The 27174-nt window shown below is 44.7% G+C and overlaps 1 pseudogene across 1 annotated transcript; it reads left to right on the top strand.

The window, feature by feature from the left end:
• The first annotated feature begins 6919 nt into the window (after positions 1–6919).
• Positions 6920–26090, top strand: LOC308678981 (next to BRCA1 gene 1 protein-like; annotated as a pseudogene). Its single transcript, XR_014028810.1, has 14 exons — positions 6920–6927; positions 7028–7102; positions 11118–11269; positions 12014–12211; positions 12799–12952; positions 14613–14864; positions 19345–19467; positions 19571–19646; positions 20810–20926; positions 22143–22304; positions 22402–22509; positions 22958–23282; positions 23834–23919; positions 25795–26090. The product of XR_014028810.1 is annotated as a next to BRCA1 gene 1 protein-like (transcript).
• Positions 26091–27174: the final 1084 nt, after the last annotated feature.

The raw sequence follows: 27174 nt of genomic DNA, 5'->3' as shown, positions 1-27174 counted from the left end.
TGTTAACTTGTTTATTCAGGTACATGTGGCCGAACTCACCTTACCAGCCCCGTCGCTGGTATTTATGCCCGGCGTGCCCGTCGCTGGCCAACCCGCAGGCTCAGGTTTCCCGCGCTAGCCCCTGGTCACCCAACCCAGTGTCCAGGAATTCCCGCCGCGCGGCTGGGCCAATCAGGTGGCCGGACAGGTGTGTACCTAACACTTCCTCCTATTATTGAGTGGCTGAGCGGGTTTTCCTTTCTGGATTCCTCAGGCTCAACGTCTTTCTCAATAACTTTCTCTGAGTTTTGTTCACTTGGAGTATTTTCCTTTTTTGCCTGCCCTGTGATTATAATATGTTTTACATGGCTGGGCCTTCCTGATCTGTTGGTGGACTTCAGAACAAAGACCACCTTACCAGCCCCATCCTTACCGATATCCTCCACTACAATAGAAGAAGTCAAAGGAGGGAGCTCTGTTGGAAGATGTAAAATGAAGCGCTTTTGTAAGGAATGACCTGATTCTCTATGAAGCCTGTTAAGGGAAGAAATGTGCTGAGGCTTCTCAAATTCTTCAGCCATAGTATGTGAGGTAGGTTTTCCTTGATCTCCGGCAAGTTTTCCAGTGGTTTTTGCAAATCCTCACCTTTTTATCAGGAGCCTAAGAAATACGTCTTCTCCTGTTGGATATTTTCGAAGCCATTGACCTTTCTGAACTGCTTTATAGTGGCTCTTTACCCTTTCCAGATGGCTTTTAGTTTTCAAGCTTATTTCACCAGAGGTTTTTGAAATTTCTTTAGCCAATTCCTCTTGGATCACCAACTCGTGAGTTTTCTCCCCATATTCTGTAATTTTTGCTTTGGGAGCCACCTGTAGCCACCTCTTATGGTTTGGAGGCACTAGTCCCCCTACCCGCTTCCCCCATTTTTCAACTGAAGCAGGTTTCCCTTGCTCTCCGACAAGATTTCCAGTGGTTGTTGCAAATCCTCGCCTATTTATTAATAACCTAAAAAATAGGACTTCTTCCCTTGGATTTTTTCCAAGCCAATTACTTCTCTGTATTAGGATCCCAAGTAACAAAACTTGTGTAGCAGAGATGGCAAACCATCCCATTTTACACATCTTCTTTTTGCTCATTTGACCCCAAAATGGATGCCTTAGAGTATGGCAGCCAAGATTAGCGGTCATTCTTTGTGGTTACTAAACAACCACATGTCATTCCATATGGAGGCTGCAGGAGAAGGCCACGACATTTCAAGGGTTCTGTTTGGTTGTGGCATTATTTTACCATAATTGCTGATATCATAGAATTGCCAGAACCATGGCAACAATATAGGTAGTGATCTCTTTTTTTTAGATAATGAGTTGACTTTATGAGATCATTTAGATATTTGCAATTATTATTTTTTGGTCAGCATCACAGTGGGAAATGTCATTCTCCCGCTACTAAAACTTATTATTGCAAATTACGTAGAGCTAGAAAACGGGGATATTAGTGGAGAGTGGAGAGTAGGAGCACTTAGACTTATATATTGCCCCATAGTGCTTTACAGTACTCTCTGAGTAGTTTCCAATGTCACCATATTGCCCCCAACAATCTGGCTCCTTGGTTTACTGACCTTGGAGGGATGGAAGGTCTTTGAGCCCTTTAGGATCAAACCCACGAGTGTGGGCAGAGTTAGCCTGCAATAGTGCATATAAGATAAGTAGAAGATATAAATTATAAACAGAAATTCCTGTTCAACATCCAGCTATCTTCCTTCCACTCAAATTTGTGTCACATTGCAAGCAGCCAAATTTCGCTTATATGAGTATCATCTCTGGGACAATTTACAAGACCCATAGTAAACCTAAAAACCTAAAATCAACATTGAGAATATTAAAAATGACTACTTGGGGGAAAAGAAGCAATAATAGCAAAAAATGACCCTAAATAAGTTAAAGTGTTTTCCATAACAGCTTGTTCTTTAGAATATTAATATTAATAAGGCTAAAATATTACCCCCTGTTGATAGGGCCCGCAACCTGGGTGTCCTCCTAGACTCACAGCTATCCTTGGAAGATCACATAGGAGCTGTGACCAGGGGGGCCTTCACTCGGGTTCGACTGGTGCGCCAACTACGACCTTATCTGGACCTGGATGCCTTACGTACAGTCACCCATGCACTTGTGACCTCTCGCCTTGACTACTGCAACGCTCTCTACATGGGGCTGCCCTTGAGAGCCACTCGGAAGCTTCAGCTGGTGCAGAGTGCAGCTGCACGAACACTTTTGGGGGCCTCCCGATACTCCCATATCACACCTCTCCTCCGTGAGCTGCACTGGCTTCCAGTTGCCTTCCGAGTGAAATTCAAGGTGCTAGTGATGACATACAAAGCCCTACATGGCATGGGTCCGGATTACCTACGGGAGCACCTACTGCCAGTGTCAACACCCCTCCGTCCTGTGCGCTCCCACAGAGAAGGCCTCCTCAGGGTGCCACCAGTCAGAGAATGCCGGCTGGTGGCCCCCAGGGGGAGGGCATTCTCAGTGGGTGCGCCAACCCTCTGGAACTGCTTGCCTACCGAAATCCGGATGGCCCCCGACCTTCGCACCTTCCGGCGCGACTTAAAAACCTACCTGTTCCAGCAGTCCGGCCTGGCCTGATAGCTCTTGGGGTTTCATTTGTTTTTTACTATTGTTTAACTGTATACCTACCTTGCTCTGTACACCGCCCCGAGTCCCTCAGGAGAAGGGCGGTATATAAAAACAAACAAACAAACAAACAAACAAACAAACAAATAAATAAATAAATAAATAAATAAATAAATTAAGCAAGTATAAAGTATTTTTTCTTTTGAAATGTAAGGATAAAAGTCATGGTCTTAATTACTTTTAAAATAATCTGTAGCCCTTTGTTATGTTCTGTTGAATGGTGAAATTTTCTGATTTTCAGGAACCCTGATTGGCTAGAAAAAGGAGTAAATGAAGAAATAAATAAATAATATTCTTTGACCTCAAGTGGGCGCTACGAAGATGTTTAACACTGAGCTGGACTCTGTAGTCAAATCTTTGAACAGTCCATACAGAAAAGAATAAATCAGTTAGGGACCAAAGATACTAATTATACAGAGGATATTAAAAAAAGAAGACACAATTAGGTGTAGAAAATCACCAACCTACTGTGTCAACTCTACAAATGCTGTATAATGCAAATAACTTAACTGTAACTTAAATCCAACACCAGCTTTTATTATGATGATGGTTTGAATATAACCCTCTCAGTGCAACTGAAAGAAGAGTGCCAAGTAAACTCACAAGTCCTAAGAGGTTACGTTTGGGACTTTTTCTTCATGGATACTCTGAGAAAAAAAGATATGACAGACATCTCAGAGAAGGAAACTTTATTCTATGAGGATTTACTCCAGGTTAATCTACAATGTCTAACAATACAACTTTGGGATATTTTTTTCTACATATATAAATAAGGCTAAAAATTTCTTGAAGAAAAGAGGATGAAAGACACTCTTGAGAAGAAAAAGATTTCATTCTTTGAAGATAAGCTGGAGGGAGTGACATAAATTTAATGATTTAATTAGTTAGGATGGATTTTTGTAAGTTTGATATACGTATTGAAAGAAAGCTTTAAGATAGCTTTGTATGTATAAAATGAGTTTGTAAATGCATGTCTTGCTGAATAATCTCTGAAGTTTGTAAAATACTATTGATTAAATTTGAAAATAAGAGAAGAAAAAGATTTACTCCATGAGGATAAATTCGAGGGAGAGATTTGAATTCATTGAGCTAATTGGAGTTAATTGAATGAAAGCTCTAATATAGTATTGTATTTTGGGTTCTGGGTTTAAAATGAAGGGGTTCTTTTCCCCCCTTTATATATAATACTTGAGTATTTTTTAAAGTTAGTAAAATATCGAAACTAGAAAAAGTGCTTTCTCTCTTTAGAATTAAAAAAATTGAAATAGAGGATTCTCTTAATATCAATTATGACAAAGATTAATGAGTTAACAGAAGCATATATTATTTCCACAGCAAAGAGAAGCAGAGACGATCCAATTGATTATTTTATCCAAAGAAGAGACTATATCTAATTTGTTTCTATTTTGAAATTGCTTCTGTATCTTGTGCTTGCAATGAAAAAAATTGGAACTTTGATTTGGTTTCTGCTAAGTTTATTGTTATAGAAATGGCTTGTACATATTGTTGTGTAAAAATAAAAAGCTGTGGTTGTAATGTTGCTATCTTCTCCTGTGGTAAAGAGAGTCAGAGGTTGGTGCCTTTTTCTTTCCTTTTCCCTCTTTACACCGTATCTTTTTGCTTTTCCCTCCCCCCCCTAGTTTTCTATTACTTTTTTGAATTTCTCTTTGTATTTTATATTTTGATAAACCAATAAAAAGTTTGATTAAAAAAAGAAAAGGAAGAGCCAACACAAAAATAAATAATTAAAGACTTAACTTAATGACTAATTTAAATTACTTTCCTGCATAATGAGTGATGCGGTGGCTCAGAGGGTTAGGGCGCTGAGCTTGTTGATCAGAAGGTCGGCACTTTGGCGGGTCGAATCCCGAGTGCCGCATAACAGAGTGAGCACCTGTTACTCATCCCAGCTTCTGCCAACCTAGCAGTTCGAAAGCACATAAAAATGCTCAAACTTGGAGGAATGGCAGAAAGGTATTAATACATTTATTTGGGCAGGGAAAAGACCAAGAGTAAAATTTAAGATAATGCAAGATGTACGTGAAAGAGGTGGTCTTAAAATGCCCAATTTTAAATTATATTATGAGGCTGCTGCTTTATCATCAATTAGTGATTGGTTTAATTTAACGCAAGGAAGATTATTGAATATTGAGGGTTGTGATTTGTTATTTGGTTGGCATGCATATGTATTGTATGACAAGAAGGTGGATAATGTTTTTAAGACACATATATTAAGGTATGCTCTGTTGCGAGTTTGGAAAAAATATCAATATAAGTTAAATTATAAAATACCAATTTGGGTAATACCTAAACATGCAATAGAAAATATAAATGGGATTTAAACATGATGTGACTACATATAAAGAAATTCTTAGGATGGAAAGGAATGTATGGCAATTGAAGCCATATAATATTTTAAAAGAAGGGAAAATAGTACAAACTTGGTTCCAGTATGGGCAGTTACAAGCTAGATGGAAGGAAGATCAGAAAGTTGGTATTTCGATAACCGATGAAAATTTGGTTAAACAAATTAGAGATCAAGGTCAAGCACATATAAGAAGGATATATAATGCATTGATAGAAATAGACTCAGAAACGGAACTTGTTAAAGATTGTATGATAAAATGGGCCCAGAATTTTCAGGAGGTTATAACAATGGATTCTTGGGAAAAGATATGGGTTAGAAATGTAAAATTTACACAGGCTCAAAATTTAAGAGAGAATTTTTATAAAATGTTTTATAGATGGCACTTAGATCCTAAAAAATTAGCAAGTATGTACCCGAACTGTCAGCCTAAATGTTGGAGGTGTGGTTGTGATGATGCAACGTATTATCATATATGGTGGACTTGTAAAAAAGTCAAAGCTTTTTGGATTAAAATTTGGTGGAACATGCAGAAGATATTTAAGAAAAAGAGAAGGTTGTCTCCACAGTTATTTCTGTTGGGTATTATTACAGATTGTACTGTTATAGATACCAAATTGATGTTGAATTTAATTACGGCAGCAAGACTTTTAGTAGCACAATATTGGAAAAAGGAGGAACTGCCTACTATAGAAGAGTGGACTTTGAAAGTTTCAAACCTGGCGGAAATGGCAAAGATTTCAGCATATTTGAAAGAACAATCGCAACAGAGATATATTGTGGAATGGAAAAGATGGATCGAGTATATTCAGAATAAATATGGGACTAAAAAGTTTCATTTAGCAAATGAATGAGTATTAGTTTTATATGATGTATTATTAGGTATTCATTATTAGTTAGTTATTTAGTTATGTATAAGGGGAGTTAAAGTGCGATAGAATTTAATGTATTTTTTTTTTAGTTAGTTAGCATATTTTAGCTTAGGTTTGTAAAAGTTAATACCCTGTATTCAGCTCTGGCAAGTCGGGGGGGAGGGCGAGGGAGGGAGTTTATGTTATTAAAATGTATTTTAAAACTTTTCAATTAAAAAAATGCAACTAGAAAAATAGGGACCACTATGGTGGGAAGGTAACAGCGTTCCGTGCGCCTTTGGCGTCTAGTCATGCTGGCCACATGACCATGGAGACGTCCTCGGACAAGCACTGGCTCTTCAGCTTTAAAACGGAGATGAGCACCAGCCCCTAGAGTTGGAAACGATGAGCACGTGTGTGCGGGGGAACCTTTACCTTTTATAATAGGATGTCTCTGTTTATAGCATTGGCTGATCTTCATCTATATCAGGGGTGTCAAATTCAATTTCATTGAGGGCCACATCTGCATTGTGGTTGCCCTCGAGGAGCCAGGTGGGTATGGCTGGGATGGGTGTGGCCTACTGGGTGGGTGTGGTGAGGATGGGCGTGGCCTACTGGGTGGGCATGGCCAGCTCAACATCACTTGCTTCAGGGGTTCCTGGGTAGGACTGGGGCAGATCTGAGGGTCTCCGGCAGAGGAGAATGGGACCAAGGCGAGTGCTGGGACATGGTCCCTCCCACCCTTCCATCCTCTGTTCTTTCCTTCCCCCCTCCCACCCTCCATTCCTTCCTCCCTGTTCCTTCCTTCCTCCCTCCCTTTCTCTCTCCCTCCCTCCCTCCCTTCCTTCCTTCCTCCCTCCCTTCCTTCCTTCCTTCGCCTTCTCATCTCTTTCCTTCCCCAGCACTCAGGAAGGAGTGATGGGAGGGGGAGGGATTACCAGCACTAATATGCTGCTGCTGGCCATTCCTATACTATGTGGCTGGGTGGGGGTGGTCCTGTTGAAAGGGAGGCCTCGTGGCTGCAAGTCGAGATGCTTGTGTGGGGGTGGGGGTGGCGCTGATCTACAACCTAGTTGCATCCATCAAAGCCAGAACACACTCAGCCTAAGATCCACTGGTAGGAAGTTTATTCTCTGGAGAGAGAAAACCTATGACTGGCTGCTCTCCTGTAATAATTGTCAAAAGCCCATAATGGGGATTCGCTACCACTGCAGGTAGGGGATTAAAATGCAAATGTGCATGGTTTTCTAGGTGGTTAGAAATTGGTATTCTGAAGTTTTCTAGTGACATTTGTTCATGATGTATATAACAAAAATGGTCTAATCATTATGTAGCCAAACTGAAAACATGGGATATCTCATGGAATCAAATATAAAGTTGGTGATATTTCTTGAATAGTTGGAAGAATAATTTTCACATTCTTCCTCTCAATAAAATTTTTGCTTAAAAATATTATATTTTGCCTGTATTCCATTTTCCTTCTTTAGCAAAAACAAAGAGAAATTGGGCAATAATATTGCATGATTCTACATTGGCAAAAGGAGTAGTTCTCATTTGTATTTATGATTTATTTACTGAGAGTGATGCTGTCCAATCACATATAACTTGAGTTTATATCACATTAATACAGTAAATAGAGCTTAAGACGCAATATGAAACACAATAACATTTGATTTACTCAGGTGAACTTGTTCAGGAACTACCAGAATTTATGCAACCCCCAAGGCTCTCTGGAAAAAAAGTTTTAAATACTTTCAGGAATATTAACCATTCTAATCTTTCTTCCCATTCTGATCTCTTACTACTACCCTGCTTTGGCAAGAAGATTTGCTTACAAGAGTTTTCTAAGCTATTTATTATTTATTTATTTATTTTTGGGACTTATATGCCGCCCTATCTCCCGAAGGACTCAGGGCAGCTAACAACAATAAAAATACAATAATACAAAAATTAAACAAGGATTAAACTAGCAGCCCCAATAGTAAAATATTAAAAACATTTTTTTAAAAAAAATCCCTGTCGTCAGTCCAGGTCAGCCTAATGAAAAGGAATGTTTTAAGGACGCGACGAAAGGACCGGAGATCCGGGGCCATCCGGAGCTCAAGGGGAAGTTGGTTCCACAGGGCTGGCGCTCCCACAGAGAAGGCCCTCCCCCTGGGGGTTGCCAGCCGACATTGTCTAGCTGACGGCACCCTGAGGAGGCCCTCCCTGTGTGAGCGCACTGGGCAATGGGAAGTTGTTCCCGGCAGCAGATGGTCCTGCAAATATCCCGGGCCTAAGCCATGTAGGGCTTTAAAGGTAAGAACCAGCACCTTAAATCTCACCCGGAGGGCAACCGGTAACCAATGCAGCTCACGCAGGAGGGGTGTAATATGGGAATATCGGGATGCTCCCATCACTACCCGTGCAGTCGCATTCTGCACCAGCTGGAGCCTCCGGGTGGTCTTCAAGGGCAGCCCCATGTAAAGAGCATTGCAGTAATCTATACGGGAGGTAACAAGTGCGTGAGTGACCGTATGTAGGGCATCTTGGTCCAGATAGGGGCGCAATGGTGCACCCGGCGAACCTGGACAAATTCTCCCCTGGCCACAATTCCTATATGATCTTCAAAACTGAGTCGTGTATCCAGGAGGACGCCTAAGTTGTGCGCCCTATCAACGGGAGGTAACACCTCTCCTCCCATAACCAAAGATGGAACCTCTTGGACTAAACGAGATGCCGGTACATAAAGCCACTCAGTCTTGGTCGGGTTGAGCCGGAGCCTGTCCTTCCCCATCCAGATCCGTACCGCTTCCAGGCAACGGGACATCACGTCGAGGGCATTGCTGGGTTGGTTCGGGGTGGAGATGAAAAGCTGGGTATCATCAGCATATTGATGATACCTCAACCCAAAACCACGGATGATCTCACCCAGTGGCTTCATATAGATGTTGAACAGGAGGGGTAAGAAGACCAACCCCTGAGGCACCCCACAACTAAGGGGCCTCGGGGTTGACCCCTCTTGCCAACACCATCTGCGAATGGCCCGAGAGGTAGGAGGAGAACCACCGTAAAACGGTGCCTCCCACTCCCAACCCACCAAGACGTCACAGCAAGATACCATGGTATCAAAAGCCGCTGAGAGATCTAATAGGACCAGGACAGAGAAATAACTCCTATCTCGGGCCCACCAGAGATCATCCACCAGTGGGACCAATGCCATCTCTGTGCTGTACCCAGGCCTGAAACCCCATTGGTACGGGTCCAGATACTCAGTTTCCTCCAGGACCAAAGGGAGCTGTCATGCCACCACGCTCTCAACAACCTTCGCAAGGAAGTGAAGGTTGGAGACAGGACGAAAGTTATTTAAAATAACTGGATCCAAGGCAGGTTTCTTGAAGAGGGGCCTCACCACCGCCTCCTTCAAGGCGGCAGGGAAGTACCCCTCACTCAAGGAAGCATTGATAACTGCCAGGAACCAGCCTTGTGTAACCTCCCGAGCCACATAAACCAGCCATGAAGGACACGGGTCCAACAAACACGTGGCGGCACTTAATCTCCCCATGATCCTGTCCACTTTATCTGGAGTCATAGGATCAAACTCCTCCCAAATGTGATTGGCCAAACCCATCGCTTTCCCCTCGTCAGATACTGCCCAGTTGGAGTCAAGGCCAGCCCGAATCTGAGTGGTTTTATCCACCAGATACTGACTAAACTCCTCGGCCTGTCCCCACAAGGGGTCCTCCCCGTTCCCTGATTTAAAAGGGAATGGGTTACCCTAAACAGGGCAGCTGGGCAGTTATCTGCGGACACAATGAGGGTGGCAAAGTGAGCACGCTTCGCCACCTCCATTGCCACAAGGTAAGATCTAGAAAAGGATCTTAACTGTGTTCGGTCAGACTCGGACCGACTGGACCTCCAAATGCTCTCTAGACCCCTCCTTGGGCGCTTCATCTCCCACAGGTCCACGGAAAACCAAGGGGCCAACCGGGATCTGCGCCAGGTCAGAGGCTGCAAAGGCACATGCGGTCAAGAGCCTCCAAAGCAGCCCGTTGCCAGGCATCAACTAAGGTCTTGACCGGGCTGTGGGAAAGGGAGGCAGGAATCAATCCAAGCACCATCTGGAACCTATCCGGGTCCATCAGGCACATGGGGCAGAACCACCTGGTCAGTTTGGCCTCCCAGCAGTGGGAGGTGGTATAACGGAGGCCCAGCCACAGGAGGTAATGGTCCGTCCATGAAAGGGGTTGAGAAATTGGAAAAACCCCACTCAGACCATTAAGCCACTGCCCAGAGATAAAAATAAGGTCAGGCGTGTTTCCCCCCTCATGAGTTGGACCCTGAATAATCTGGGTCAGGTCCATGGTGATCATGGAAGCCATGAACTCTCGGGCCACCCCCGACGCACCCCCCAGGGAAGGCAGGTTAAAATCCCCCAGAACCATGAGTCTGGGAAACTCAATCGCCAGCCCCGAGAGAGCGTCGAGCAGCTCGGGCAGGGCCGTTGCCACGCAGCTGGGAGACAGGTATATGAGCAACAGGCCCAACTGACCCCCAGGGCCCCACCTCAGGAGGAGGGACTCACATCTGCCTATTTGAGGGGCAGTGGCCTCCCACGGACAAAGAGCCTCCTTAGTAACAACTGCCACCCCCCGCCCCTACCCTGAGCCCTATAATTCATTTGCTGCTCTTCTCACTAATAGAGCAATTCTGAGCAACTTACAGACAATAAAAAGATAAATACAGAAATAACTAAAATTGCTAAAACTATATAAAAATTTAGAACCAAGGAAATGGACAGCACAAGAACGAGATATTCTTTTGCCTCATCAGTCTTCTCCAGTGATCCATGCCCCCCACAAGGCCTCAAACCAACTGGCAAAACCATGTTTTTATATACTTCCAGAAGGGTAGACATGTGGGAGCTTAAAGGGTTGAGGCCATAGCAGAAAATGCTTTTTCTCGTTGACCCTGCCAGCTGGAAAATTTGTCCACACAAAATGTTCTGCAGATAAAAATACTTTTTTATTAACTCTTTTTTAAAGTTTGTAAATCTACTCCCTATTCAGTTTTCCAGTCAATTGGAAATTATATCTTCCCCTAAGACTTTATCCAAATATATTTTACTTATAAATAAACTGTGATATCAATATATCAGCACAACTGGGAAAGTTGGTTAGCAGATAACTTAAATAGTTAATAGTGGGAAAAGGTCAGTAATTCACCGGATTGCCTTTCTTATTTTCTCAGTGTTTGCCCAACCTATAACATCTATGAATTGTGTGAGGCAGGATTATATTTCCATGACCCTAACCATGTCTTTCTAAAACTGTGGAGACCCTCCTGGCGCATTTCAGTCTTGGACAGCTGTCATCTCCGCTTGCCACTTCAGAGCAAGTCAAGTAAGCACCAAACTTGTTTCCATTGTGAGCCCCTTTGAATTGTTTATATTTAGAGTGGTCATGATAATGAATATATAAACAGTGAAGAAAGCTTATGGAGGATATCAACCTGGGAAATTCAACATCTGGTTTCCCTCCATGCCTTTCTTTCACCTCTAGTATAGCTCTACTGAAATGGCAAAGACTCCATCTTGGTATTGGACAAAATTAGATACCTGATTCAACTCTAAATAGAAAAGAAGCAGAGGAACATTTTAGCACAAGGGAATGCCCTGTTGTTCAGGGAGAACTGGATGATGATTGTAGATGCCCTACTGAAATGGACAAAGGCTAATGTTTATGATAAAAGTAGTGCTTTGTTTTGGGGGTAGTAGAGGTGCATTTGTTTTACTTTGTTTTATTAAGCCTAGAAAAAAGTTTGCAGATTCCTAAAATGAATTTGCTGCTGAAAAGACAGCAACCAACAATGATATGGTTTTTGGATATCATGAAAAGGATGCTGGCTTATTGCCAGTGGGTCCTCTAACCATAGATTGTAAACTTAAAGCATTCACATTCAAGGGACTTTTCGGAAGTCGTGCTAAGAAGATTGTTACAGGGGGCTGTTAGGGATATGGAAAAAGGGTACTAGAATGGTTTCAACATTAGGAGCCTTTTGATTCCAGATATGTCATTTTGTTCCTAGGAGACATCCAGCTCCACATGTTCTCTAGCAAAATTAATACCTTATTTCTAATTGTTCAGATTCCAGAAGCAGATAGACAAGCATTTCCTGAAAGCAGAAAAGCAGCGTTTACGAGGAGAAAAGAAGCAGCGTAAAGCTGAAGCACGGGAATTCAAGAAGCAGCTTAAATTGCATCAAAAGTTTAATCTATGGAACTCAGTTCATGCTCTTGACAATAATGCTGCAAAATCTGAGAGCCTACAATCCAGTACACTTCTGTAAGCAAGCCTGGACCGGGCTTAGGTTTGGAAAGCACATTCTGCATACTCGGTGTTGGCTTTTAATGGACTATGAACTCCTTTTCTAGCCAACTCGTGATTTGTGTATTTGTGGTATTTTCAATATCTTTAACTTCCTACTTCTCTAAAAATATATTTTAAAAGATTACTAGACAAATTGTGATTCATTGGGTCATCATTTCGGAGATATTTCCTTAACAGAAGAGAAACAGAATGACCAAGAACAAAACTGGAAGTGAGAAGGACTTTGATTTCCTGCTGGCTTTATCATACTAATTGCACTCCAGCAGCCAATGGTGGGGATCAGTCTTCCCAGCCTGTAGAGTGAACAAAAATAAAACACAAAGGCAGAAGACAACTTTGTCTTTTCTCCTTCTGGATATCACAATGGATCTCAAATTTTGAACGCGTTCTGTAGGTTAGCTAGTTGAGGAACCTTGGTTCCAAAATGGTTCCCCTAGGCCTGTTTTGCCAGGCCATTAAAGGTTACAGGAATGTTAGAATGGTTAATGGGCATGCAGATTTGGAATTTTACTGATTTGTCTCTGGTTTCCTCCATTTCACAGTTCTCTGCAGAGATGCCCAGTTGTCTCAACTCTGAGTGCCGCCTTTGTAGATGAGAATTTACCAGATGGAACTCACCTCCCACCAAAGATTATCTTCATGAAGCATTGGCGTATGAGGAACACAGGCAACATGGCATGGAGCTCAGATACCAAGGTGTTTTTCAATGTTTAATTCGTAAAAATACATGCTAAAATCTAGATTGGCACAGAGCCTGCTCCCATTGCTCATCTCCTTTAGCCGTTTCTGCATGAACATTGAGAAGGTACTTTGAAAGAGCAGTATACTTTGTGGCATGTTTTGGACTGAGTCCTGCTATTATTTTGTTTTCTGCTATTCCAGTAAATAATGGATCTCAAGCATGTAATTTGCTTATTTATGAAAGGTTTATTTTAAACTCTCAGCCACCCAATTTGGTGTTTTGGCTACACTGTTCAAAACAAAATCTATGGCTATATGCTGCTTTTGTTCTGAGTAAATGGGAACTGAAGGATTCATTTTAATGAATCAGAGATGCCCAGATCGCAGAACTGTATACATTCAATCGGAGAATTGTGAATCGTCTCTTAAGTGTTATTAGTCTATTTCATCATCACTTGCCTCCAAGATTATTTAATAATTTTTTCTCTGCAGCCCTAGGATTCTTGAGAAGTAGGCTTTTATGTTATAGTCTCAGATACTTAGATGGAGGATTCTGATACTTCTTCATAGTAATTTTTCTTTGTATTGCATGTAGTGCCTGATAGCCACAGAATGAACCTCAGGCTGAACCCCTCCAAGACCGAGTGGCTGTGGATACCGGCATCTCGTACTGTCCAACATGTTCCATCTCTTGATGGGGGGGAGCTATTGCCCTCCTCAGAAAGGGCCCGCAATTTGGGTGTACTCCTGGATTCATGGCTTAATTTGGAAGATCATCTAACCCCCATAACCAGGGGGGCCTTTGCACAGGTTCGCCTGGTGCGCCAGTTGCGCCCCTTTTTGGACCGAGATGCCCTATGCACAGTCACCCATGCCCTTGTCACTTTTCGCCTGGATTACTGCAATGCTGTCTACATGGGGCTGCCCTTGAGGTGCACCCGGAGGCTTCAACTGGTGCAAAATGCGGCCGCGCGAGTGCTGATGGGAGTATCTTGATACTCCCATGTTACACCACTCCTGCGTGAGCTGCATTGGCTTCCGGTTGCCCTCTGGGTGCGATTCAAGGTGCTGGTAATTACCTTTAAAGCCCTATATGGCTTAGGCCCTGGGTACTTGCGAGACCACCTGCTGCCAATGTCAACCTCCCATCGCCCGGTTCGCTCCCACAGAGATGGCCTCCTCAGGGTCCCATTGGCCAGGCAATGCCAGCTGCCGACCCCCAGGGGGAGAGCCTTCTCTGTGGGTGCGCCGACCCTCTTGAATGAATTGCCTCCGGAGCTGCGGATGACCCCTGACCTTTGATCCTTCCGCCGTGACCTGAAGACATGGTTGTTCCAACAAGCGCGCCTGGACTGATCATGGTTTTTAAATTTGGTTTTTATCGGTTTAAATTATCCTTTATTTCTTTATTTATTGTTTAATTCTTTTTTAATTTTTGTATTCTATGTTTTTTAATTTTTTATTGTTGTGAGCCGCCCTGAGTCCTTAGGGAGAAAGGCGGCATATAAAATTAATAAATAATAATAAATAATAAATCTGAATGGAAGTTTGAATCTCTGTTTACCAGCATTTACTTAATGAAGATCTTATAGGACAAGGCCTAAAAACATTGATACATGACCAGTCTGGAAAGCTCACAATAAAATAATGTTTTTCTTTTCTGTTCCTATTTCAGCTAAAATTCATGTGGGGAAACATAACTCTGGTGTCTTCTGGAAAAAAAGATGTGATTGTGCCTTCCCTACTTCCTGGAGAAGAGGGGATTGTTTCAGTGGAGTTTGAAGCCCCACCAATGGAAGGAACCTATACATCTCACTGGAGGTTATCACATAGGGGGGAGCAATTTGGACCCCGGATCTGGTGCAGTATTGTGGTTGACTCTTCTTCCACAACTGTTTGTCCTGGCCATGGCAAATTGATGCCTAGTGTTATGTATGCAGGCACCTGCATAGCAACAGCCACCAGGGGGCGTTGGCCTGGACAGTTTCGGCAGGAAACCTAGGGCCAACCCCATTGGCTGTTAGCTTACCTGGCCAGGTATATAAGGAGGCCAGGTAGCCCTCATTCCCCAGTTCACTTCCCCTTCCAATAAAGAGCTGAACTCACACACCGGCTGGCGTCTCTCTTGCGTCGGACCCACTACACAATAGTGGTGACGAAGGTGGGATTGCTGCCGACCAAGAGCTGAAGTCACTGGGGAAACACTCCGCGAGCTGAAGGGAAAGGCATTTTTTCTTCTTCCCCCCACGACCGCCAGCCGAACCGGCAACGCCAAGCACCACATCCACGACCAACTGCCGCCATGGTTAGAGCCGGACAACCCTGCGAATTCGAGACCCTCCGCCCCGAAACCTGGACCCGTTACCTGGCTCACGTTGAACTGTACATGCGGTTCAATCAGATATCGGAGGACGGTGCAAAGGCGGCCACCCTGCTCTGCCTTGGGGGACCAGCGCTGCTGGAAGTCACCGCGAACCTGTTCCCCCAGGAGGCCATCAACACCGTCGCGTACCGAGACCTCGTGGCCAGGCTCAACGCACATTTCAGGCCCCGGCGCTCCAAGGTGGCCGCACGGTCACAATTCGAGAAAAGGGACCAGCGCCCCGACGAGACCGGCGCTGACTTCCTCGCCACCCTGCGGGAAGCTGCCGTCGCTTGCAGGTTCACAAATTTGGAGGAGCGACTACGGGACCGGCTGATTTGCGGCCTACGCGACAGGCGGTTGCAGGAGCGCCTGTTCGAAAGAGAGGAGGTCTCTCTCCAGGAAGCCGAGGACGCCATCCTAGCCCACGAAGCGGCCTGCGGGGCTGTCCAAGCCTGCCAGGGAACCCGGCCCGGCAACCAGGCAACCAGCGTCCACCAGCAAGGGGCCACAGAGGAGGATGACCTGAGCATCGACCTCCTCCAGCGGAATTTGACCCCCGACCAGCGAGCCAGATGCCCAGACAGGCCCAGGCCTCCCAGCAACACCGCCGTTCCCCAGAGGTGCGCAGGGTGTGGTGGGAACCACATGCACAGCCTCTGCAAGTTCCGGTCCGCCACGTGCTGGGCCTGCAAGAAAACAGGCCACATAGCCGCCGTCTGCCGTAGCCGCCGCCCCCAGGAGGAGATCCACGAGCTGCAGCCGGAGGAACCGCCGTTTGAAGGTACTGGGGCCCCCACCAAAACAAAAATTGGCTATGTCGAGAGCCAGCTGGCCATTAACCACACAGGTAGCCACCGGCTGCTCAAACCCAAAATTAGATTAGCAATCCGTTTGCAAGGCATCCCTTGCAGCATGGAGCTTGACTCCGGATCAGCGGTCTCGATTATTTTGGATGAGACCCTTAACCACATAATTAGCCAGAGCAAGCAACGGATTAAATTATGGCCTACTAAATTAACCCTGACCGATTTTCAGAATTCGCCGGTCAAGGTGAAGGGGGAGGCCACCATTTCAGTGGGGTTTAAGGGTCGTGAAGGGCACCTGGACGTTGTAGTGGTAGAGGGCTGCAGAGCCAGCCTGGTCGGGCTGGACTGGTTTGAGGCCCTGGGAATCTCAGTATCGGGATCCATCGGATCCAGGGGGACTCCGTTGAGGCCGTTTGCCGGGAGTTCGCTGACGTCTTCGATGGGTCATTAGGCAAGTACACCGGGGTCCCCATATCGTTCAAGCTTAACTCGAACATCTCGCCCCATTAGGGTCCGGCCGCGGCGAGTCCCGTTTGCGCTCAAACACAAAATCGAGCGTGAACTAGACAAGTTGGTGGCCCAGGGAATCTTAGAGCCCGTAGATGGAGGGAAGTGGGAAACCCCCATCGTGACCCCCCTCAAATCCAATGGGGAAATAAGGATCTGCGCCGACTATAAGTGCTCGGTGAACCGCGCCCTGAACCCGCACACTTACCCGGTTCCCGCGGTCAGCCACATTCTCGCTTCCCTCCAAGGCGGCGCCATCTTTGCAAGGCTCGATCTTGCACAGGCATACCAGCAACTCACGGTCACTAGGGAAACAGCTGACATCCAAACCATAGTAACCCATAGGGGGGCGTTCCGGGTGAACAGGCTGCAGTTTGGAGTCAGCATTGCTCCCGGCATTTTCCAGGAGGTTATGGAAAAGACACTCAAAGGCATTCCAGGAGTCTGCCCCTATTTTGATGACATCCTGATCGCAGGAGCATCAGCAGAGGAACTGGCAGGGAGGCTTAGGGAAGTGCTGGCAAGGCTGCGCACAGCTGGCCTAAAACTCAAAAAGGAAAAATGCAGCATAGGCGTTCCTTCCACAGAATTTTTGGGGTTCAGAGTAGACGCCAGGGGAATCCACCCCACAGAATCCAAGGTGAGGGCCATCAAACTAGCACCCACACCCAAGAACAAAGCAGAGCTTCAGGCATTCCTGGGTCTGCTGAATTTCTACCATACATTCCTTCCACACAAGGCAGCCATCGCTGAACCGCTCCACAGGCTGCTAGACAAACAGGCAACATGGGCCTGGACGGCCACCCATGATCAGAGCTTCAAGGCCCTGAAGGCATTGCTGTCGGACAAGTCCACAGTAACCCATTTCATCGAGTCCAAGCCCATTTGTATCGCCTGCGATGCATCCCCTTATGGTGTGGGCGCTGTCCTAAGCCACCTTGAGCCCAACGGGGCACAAGTCTCCATAGCATACTATTCTAGGACACTGTCTGGAGCAGAAAGAAACTACGCCCAAATAGACAAAGAAGCCCTGGCAATCGTGGCAGGAATCAAGAAATTCCACGATTACTTATATGGCAGGGAGTTCACTGTCTTCACGGACCACAAACCACTCCTGGGCCTGTTCACCACAGACAGGCAAACCCCCCAGATTCTGTCCCCCAGGATGCTCCGTTGGTCTATCTTCCTTGCAGCATACAATTGCAAGCTGGTGCACAAGCCAGGGAAGGAGATGGGCCACACAGATGGTCTAAGTAGGCTCCCCTTAGACACACACGACCCAGACCCAGCACCAGCCACACAGATCCTAGCCCTGCAGGAACTACCCGAGTGTCCAGTTCTTGCCAAGGACATTGCCAGCCACACAGCCACAGACAACATCATGGGCAGGGTGCACTCATGGGTTTGCACAGGGTGGCAGGACAAATCCCCGGGACCAGAGTTTCAGGCCTATTTCATTAGATGTAATGAAATCTCCACACACAAGGGGTGCCTCCTTTGGGGTAGCAGGGTCATCATTCCACCCGCACTACGCGCCAAGGTATTGGACTCCTTACACGAAGGGCACCCGGGGGTGGTCAGGATGAAGGCACTGGCTAGGAGCTACCTCTGGTGGCCCGGGTTGGACAAGGAGGTTGAGGATCGGGTCAAGGCCTGTTATACGTGCCAGAGATCCAGGCCAGAAGTGCCACATCTCTGCCTTCTTCTTTTTTTTTGCCTTTTGTCTGTATTGCCTCCACTCAGTGGCCCCTCTTCTTTAATGTGCATATTCTCTTCTGATTCATATAATTTAAATCCTAGAATCAATCAGCTTATTATCCTTTGGGCTGTTAGTTAATTTGTTTTAACAGTTTGAATCATTCAGATAAGTTACTCATGAAATAATCTGTGCTTGGGATAACGTTCGGATGAAACAGTCGTCTGTAGGTCCACCTCAATTGGGCTCAAAATTGAAGAGCTAGAAAGAAAAAATAAAGTGTATGCACCATTTCTTTTCCTCTTTGGCAAACAGAATTATATGTTTGGGAGAAGTAGGGTTTTGTCAATAACATACTTCTATCAGCTGAAAGAGCAGGAACTCATTGGCAAAGTACATTTTAAATACCAAAATCCTAGATTTAGCCCCTAACGTTTTCAGGCATAACTGAAAAAAAAGATCTTAACCTGATAACATAGAAAGCAGCCTGCTAATCAGTCCATACTGGTTGAAGATTATGAGAGTTGTCACCCAAAACATTTGCAGGGCTCTTTACAGATCTTTTCAGGATCAATTGATCAGTCTGCATGAGATAGTTTCCCAGGCAAAAATAGGATCTTGTAAAAATCCATTTATCCTATTAACTTCATTTTAAACTAATTGCAAGATTGTTGTTCCATCTATTTCTCAGCTCAGTAATATAAGGGATATATGATTTTTTAAAAAAGTAAAATAATATGCAACTTCTGAATGAACAAAACAATGGAGAAAGTGTGCTAGTGTCACTTATTTTTTTAGAAAATACAAAGATGTATTAAAAAAATCATTTTTGCACATTTATTTTGCACTTTTGTTTAGCTGAAAAAGATTCAGTCTTTTTTATATTAATCTAGAAGAACAAATGAAAATGTCGAGATAAGGTAATATGGAAGATGTACTGCATTATAAATGATACAATGAAGTGCCCGAGTAAAACAATTTACCTCAAAATCACCTTGGGGGAGCATTCTTCAGTAATACTTCTTTTCTCTAGGAAAGAGCATCAGAATTCAAGGGAGAAATAGGTTTGGCCAACCGAGTTGCTTCATCAAAGATGAAAAGAATCCTCAGTGCTAGAGAGTTCTACATCCCATCACTTGATCTTCTCACAGCCCAGGTGAAATGTCTGGTATAAACCAAAATTCAAAATGGATTCAGAGGAAATTTTCCATACAGTTTTCTCTGTCATTAAATTGTTCACCTTGTGTTCTTTCCATTAGGATTTGCTCTCCTTTGAATTGCTGGACATTAACATAGTGCAAGAACTGGAGCAGGTCCCTCGTAATACTCCTGTTGGTAAGTATTTTCTGTGCCCAAGAAGGCTTTTGGATGAGAATTGTGGCAAATACATTCTCATCCTGCTTTCTCAAGACAGTATGTCTAATTGGCATTATTGGATTTCTGCCAAGGCCCATAGTTCTCCAATAGGGGATTCTCTGCCAATTCCTGGCATCCTCTGGAACTGCTGCTGCTCCTTGCAAAATTACTGTGTTTTGCCTGGTATATTAAGCAAGCACTGTGCTGTTTGCTTATTGTGGAAGATTCTCAGGTTTCTCACAGTATGGAACTGTAATGAGATTTTAATTTGCAAGCCTTAGTCCCCTCTTGTATTAGTTTCCTCAAAGCAAGAATAGTTGGTCAGCACCTGCTAGCTTTGATACTCTAGGCCAGAGGTGTCAAACTGCCGGCCCATGGGCCAGGCGTGTCATCAGGAAACTGTGCCCACCCCATTGGCAATGGAGAAAAAGCTCCAATATGTTGCGTGACGTGACATGATGTCGTGAGTTTGACATGTCTGCTCTAGGCCAACATATTACGATGTATTTACCATATTATCCCTGACTGAATGACAGCTGAACTGAACAGGATAAATTTGTGATCCACATGATCTGTGATGCTTAACTAATCATTTCTCTCAATTTCTGAAAATCTTTAATTCTTTCTATTTGGTACTAGGCATGTTTAGTCCTTACCTTTCGGACCATAAGACGCACTTTTTTCACATGACCCTGGAACAATGTGACCATCATAAATATGAATCGATTGCCAAGCATCCGAATGTAAATCACATGACCCTGGGGATGCTGCAACAGTCATAAGTGTGAAAAATGGTCATGTCACTTTTTTCAGTGCCGTCGTAACTTTGAACAGTCACTAAGTGAATCATTGTAAGTCAAGGACTACCTGTACTTTATCATTTTTTTCCTTTTTTGTTGGGGGGGTCAAGTTTTTGACACCTTGCTGGGCGACTGGTGGTACTCGGACATTGCCTTGTACTAAAAGTGGTACAACGGATGAAAAGGTTGAAAAGCCCTGTTTTAGTATACCGGTACTATTTGGTTCAGAATTTTTTTTTCTTGTTTGCCTGCTCTAAAAACTGGGTGCGTCTTATGGTCCGAAAAATACGGTAAAAGGTTATGATTCTTCCTTGTGGTATCATCCTTATCTTGCTTTTCCAGATTCCATACAGGGGCCAAGTCCATACAAAAGCCATGATTGCACTCCTGTGCCAAAAACAGCTGACTTTGATCAGAAACAAGAAGAGAATGAGAGAATCACATATGAATTATTGCCTGGCAAGCAGTGAGAAGCACTGAAATGGCCCTAAGAATTTCCTGTTCTTCCATTGGGTTTCCTTATCAGGTAGAAGCCAGCAGTCTCGGCTAAGAACTGAATGACCAAGCATTTTAATTGGCTTTATTGTTGACAATCGACTTTGCTGCAAAGCTGCTAGCTTTAGAATTTGAAAAATTTACCAGGTAGTTTTAGCAATCCTGGAAAATGATTGCAAGGTTGTATGCACTTAGTAAAAGCTGCATTATAAAACAAGATAATCCAAGTTGTTTTCAACAGATTTTCTAGTTTTGTGTTTTGTATCTTCAGCTTTTTTCTTACAGTATAGCCCCTGCTTCAAGACACCCTTTATCCCTTGACAAACATGATATGCTTGGCTCAACAAAAGTCTTTATTACTAGGCTTGTGTTCAAATGCTTTAAAACCTCAGTTTTATAGACCTAGAAATTTTAAGTATTTCTAATTTTTGTATAAAAGCTGCATTATGGAGGTACTAAGATCTGCCTCCAAATCAAACTCTTGAAAATTGATGTTTTTGTGAAGACCCTGTTCTTGCAACCCTGTAGGTTGAATGGTATTAGGCTTCCTCTTGATGTGTCTCACTGCTTGAAGTACTTACATTCGTTAGGTAAAATGAATTAGATATTTATTTATTTATTTTATTTTATTACATTTATATACCGCCCTTTCCCGAAGGACTCAGGGCGGTTTACAGGGTGATTAAAAACAAAAATACAAAAGTTAAAAACAAATTTAAAAAAAGTATATTCGTCCCTGAATAAGTAAAACCCCAGTTAAAATTAAAATTAAAACTAAAATTAAAATTCTCAGCCTGGGCCAGAGAGCTCGAAGAGCCAGCTCTTCAGGTCCCGGCGGAATGAACGGAGGTCGGGGGCAGTCCTAAGCTCCACTGGCAGCTGGTTCCAAAGGGCAGGCACACCCACTGAGAAGGCCCTATCCCTGGGTGTCATCCGCCGGCAATCTCGTACCGGTGGCACCCTGAGAAGACCCTCCCTGTGGGAGCGCACTGGACGAAGGGAGCTTGATGCTGGCAGCAGGTGTTCCCTCAGATATCCTGGACCCAAGCCATTTAGGGCTTTATAGGTCATCACCAGATATAAATGATTACCAACAATTAAATGCAAACTCTCAATATCTATGATAGCTTACTCCATTCTGAAATTTTTAGTAAATACTGCCAATAATATTAATCTGTAGATGCTGAAGTCAGCAAAGGGAAGGCTGAAAATTCAGGAAACCAAGAAGAATGAGAGGAAGACATGAGTGGAACCCAGTTTGTATGTGAAACAGTCATTCGTTCTCTCACCCTAGATGCTGCACCTGATCATCAGCCCCCCACAAAAAAGAAGTCTTTTCATAGTGAGTGCTTTCAAATACCTTTTGAAAAACTAGCATATTCAGAAAATACCTACAACGTAATTGATCATTTCCTCTTTTTTTTGTTATTGTTGATTAGATTCTCTGCAAACATTATCCAATATTGCCCACTGCAGCCCAGAGAACAACGATTCCATTAACCCTGTTTCAGAGGAATTAGAAGCCAGAGTACCAACTCCTGAATTTGGTAAGATTTCACTAAATTACTCACAGTTGATGAAAGTTTGGTGTACAAATTAAGGCATCAGGCTGGAAACCAGGAGTCACAAACTCAGCTGTGAAGTCAGCTGATGACATTGGGCCAGCCCCTTTCTTTCAGCCTTTAGAAGTAACATCAGCAAACCACTTCTGAAAATCTTTTTTAAGAAAACTGGAGGGATTTAGTCCAGGCAGTGAACAGAATTCAAAAGCTGACTTGATGGCACACACACACATTCATAGTTTCTATTTTCCGTTCCTCTCCAAGATACATATTTGAAATGTAGGTGACTACCTATGATGTGGGTGATAGGGAATAAGTTTTTACTTTATGAGGGTTGTGGCTTGGGTATACCTACAAAAGAGAATGATGAAGGCATTGTGGAAAGGATTGCAATATTGACATTTATACTGAAACACTATTGCCTGTGTTCTAGAAAATCTTCCAGTGCGAGATGATGAAGAAACAAACAGAGGAGAAGCTGACAATGATATTCAGGATGAAGTCAGCAGTCAGGCATCTTCTCTTTCTGAAGATTATATCATTGTCCTTCCAGAATGTTTTGATACTAGTCGTCCTCTGGACAAGTCAATGTACAGTTCAGCACTCTCTCAGTCAAATTTAGAAAACGTGAGCACGGCTCCAGCAAATCCTGAAGAAAGCCACACATCAGTGAATAGCACCAGTGATATATTGATTACCTCTCAGACCCTTGATGAAATGTCACTGACCCCTCAGACTGTGGAACCACAGCCAATAAGGTACCATATAAATCAAGAATAATCCAGAACCTTAAGATTTCTTTATCTCCTATACGTATCCTCCCAAAAAGAAGTGTTGATTTTTGAGTGTATATACCAAGCCAAAATGTACACACAAATCCAAATGAAAAAACAGCCATCTGGAATTTTACTAGATTATAATTTATTTATTTTATTAAATTTATATGCCACTTTTCTCCCTAAGGACTCAGGGCGGCGCACAACTATAAAAATTAAAAACATCAAATAGAGAATTTAAAAAAGAATTAAACAATAAATACAATAATTATATGACAATTTAAAAACCAGTAAAAAGCTAATTAAAACCGTAGTCAGTTCAGGCCCGCTTGTTGGAACAACCACATCTTCAGGTCACGGCAGAAGGACCGAAGGTCAGGGGTCATCCGCAGCTCCGGGGGCCATTCATTCCAGAGGGTATACATTATATTATAATGGAACTACCTAAATGTGTAGCATGAACCAATATCTCCAATTTTCATTCATTTGAGCTTTTGGTACATTGTAAATACCTGATTATTTTTCTCTAACAGATTTCTTTCTGAAAATGAGAGTTCCCGAGAGGCAACTTTTCCCACTAGAGAGGAAGCCCTGTTGATTCCTGTCCAAATGAAAGAAGGTATTGTATTGCAATATTCTACATCAGATATGTCAAACACAAGGCCCGGGGGCCAGATCTGGCCCTCGAAGTGGTTTCATGTGGCCCACAAAGCCATCCTGGAAACAGTGAGGGAATGGCCCCCACTGCCTTGGCCCTGGCCCAGAGACCCTCCTTCTGCCAGAGACCCTCAGATCTGTCCCACTCCTGCCCAGGCCCCCATAGGCCCCCTTGATGCGAACGATGTAGAGCTGGCCACGCCCACCCAGTAGGCCACGCCTACCCTGGCCATACCCACCCGGCCCCCTTAGGGCAACCGCAATGCTGATGCGGCCCTCAATGAAATTGAGTTTGACACCCCTGCCTTAGACTAAACTGGAAGTATATCCAAGGCCCGGAATGGGGACAACTTGCCACAGCCAACTTGTGGCCAACTCACCACGAGAAACCCACCATAGCAAACTTGCTCCTGGACAACTCGCCATGGGACAACTTGCTGTGGGACAATTGAACAATTCTATTAATTATTTTAAAAAATTTTTTAAAAAAATGCCATTCACATTTCATTCTGAGATGAGTTTGAATATTAGTAGCTCGGTTTAGTAGCTGGGCTGTTGGTTTGATCTCTGAGTTTTGTCTCCATTAGGGGGGACATCTTCAATGTGGTTTGAATTGTATTCAGTTTGTATGGAATGTTGCTTCCAGTATTTCAGTTGAAGTAGCTCTTTCGTTCTTAGTGGGTGATAGGCGGGGTTAATGTCAATGTGTCTGTTCACTGATTGGTTGGTGGAGAACTAGACCTCGATGAATTCTTTCTTTCCTTGACTTTGCTTGGGTTATAATTGTGGTCTCAGTTAGATTGAACTTGTTTCCTTCCAAGTCCTCGTGGATGGACATGTGGGACAATGATTCATGTCTTTTGATAGCCAGGGAGTGCTCATGCAGTCTAGTAGACATTTCATTCTGTCCCTCCTTTTGCATCCTTTCTTTAATTATTCTATTCCATCATTTCTTTGGTATTAGTATAACTCTTATCCCACAGTGAGTTGTCCTGTGGCAAGTTGGCCCACAGTGAGTTGGCCAGGGTGAGTTGGCTGCGATGAACTGCCACAGTTGTAGGAGCTCAGTGCATTTTTACTTTCACCTTTTAAAATATATATATATAATAGATAATAGAGGATATGACTTTTTAAAAACTGTATCCCATTAATTAGGATGCCAAGCCTTGCGGGGCTTGCCACTTACCAGGGGTGTGTGTGTGTGTGTCATTGATGGCTGGAATGATGGAGGCAGCCGGAGGCAGCAACTGGCAGCAGCAGCAGCAATGTCAGCCATCCCCTTGTGCCTGTCTCTGCTGGCCAGGGATCAGCGGAAAGGCGATCATGGTCAGGCAGCTAGGAGCTGGCTGCTGCCTTACCAGCATCCCAGTGACTCGCTTGTGGCCAGGACTTCTGGGTTTGCCAGATTAGCTGTTTGGTGGTCCACTGCACAGCTGATTGGTACAGAAAACAGCAGGGGATTTGAACCTTGCTTGCCTTCCTGCCTTGATGCTACAGAACGGAGCCCAAGCCAAGCTGCCTGTTGGAGGCAGGGGACTGCTGCTGTGAGCTGGGTGCTCACAATCATCCTCAGATGCTGATTAGGTGGGTGGGGGGTGGGCTGGGATGGGTCCATCTATTTAGCATGCTGGGAGTCAGTAACTCCCAGCACTGACTTTGTTTTTGCGATTGCTTTGCACCTCGTATGCCAAAGTGTGCCTGAATAAACCAGGTTTCCTTTGATCCTGACGTATCTGTTTTCTGTTGTGCTCAGGCCTGGGTTTGGGACCTTTGACAGAAAGGTCTTTCTTTCCTGTCTCTACCCATGTCCTTGCTAGTTCCTGACTGGACTGTGCAGGTACAGGGGGGATGGATGAGGGCATGGAAGTGACAGTGGACATGGGAGATGTGGGGGAGCCAGCTGTGGCAAGAGTGACAGCACCAGAGGCTATGGAGGGCGATGCCCAGCTGGTAATAAACTCCAAGGTGCATGAGGCCGGATCAAAAGAGCTGGTGGTAGAGGTACAGTCGGCCTCTGGGATGGTGAATGAGGCAGGAGCTTTAGGAGAGTGGTGGCACAGCTTGGCCATGTCTGGTCTTGCGGTCCGCCAACAGTACATGCCAGGTATTCCGGGTCCCCAGTTGACTGAGTAGCGAGAGAAGCAATTAACTGACAAGACAAAGGGGAATGGAGCTATTCCACAGTGCCAGGATGGTACACGATGGATGTGGTGCGGGAAAGATTCAGAGAGGCCAGATTCTGGGATCCCCCTGCATGGCCGCATTGGGAGATCGAAGCTGAGATGGCGGCCTGGCAGCAAAAGGGATCTCAGCAAGCCCAGACATCACAGACCCGGTTCCAGTTGGCTAGCCTGAAGCTCAGACTGGATGCTGACCTCAGTCATGTTTGCAATACCCTGCAATTGAGAGCCCCCAACCAAACCGCTTCCCTATCTGCCCCAGTGGGATGACCACAGGCTGCACGGGGAGGAAGTTCAATGCTGGGTCCAGGCAGGGCCCCTGCCAGGGGCCTGGTTCTGGTAGCCTGTTCATCAGCTCGGCAGAGTGCCGGTACTGAGGACTGGAGCCCTTAGCAGGCCAGTGATGCCCTGCAAGGTCCTGGGTGGCCTGTGAGGTTTTGGCCCCAGGACAAGTCCTGGTGTCCTCCACCCTTGCAGGCAATTTTTGATTGGAATCCAGACCATCTGGCACTGTTTCTGAGCCAGGTCATCAGTCATCTGGACCAATATGCCCAATTCTACCCTTCCCAATAGGCTATGGTGGTGGCAGTGACTGCGGTACTGCAGGGTGAAGCTGCAGAATGGGTGGCAGACCTCCTCAGTGACCAGGCTAGAGAGTTAGTGGATGCAGGTCTCCTTCTGAAAGCCCTACATGCCTGTTTCAAAGATGTATCCCGTGTCCAATGAGCGGATGGAGAATTGATGGCGGTGAAGCAATGGGGCCGTTCAGTGGTTGAGTATGTACGTGAGTTCTGGCAAATAGCTAGCAGGTTCCAAACCTGACCAGAATGCTGCTGATCCATCAGTTCCGAGCAGGCTTGTACCGTGACCTGCATCAAGCTTGCATATACCACAATATCCCCGGCAAGCTACATGACTGGTTTCAGGCAGTGGTTGACCTAGATGCAAGACTATGTGAGTTTTGTCCCAAAGGGGATGGGGCCTCTGGCTTCTGAAGGCCTGTGGAGAAGCCAAGGGGCAAAGACCAGTAGTGGCTC

This window comes from Vipera berus (genome assembly GCF_964194415.1).
Source record: "Vipera berus genome assembly, chromosome: Z".
Lineage (NCBI taxonomy): Eukaryota > Metazoa > Chordata > Lepidosauria > Squamata > Viperidae > Vipera > Vipera berus.
The sequence above is the reverse complement of the archived record's forward strand: the minus strand, read 5'-3'. Positions and strand labels throughout refer to the sequence as shown.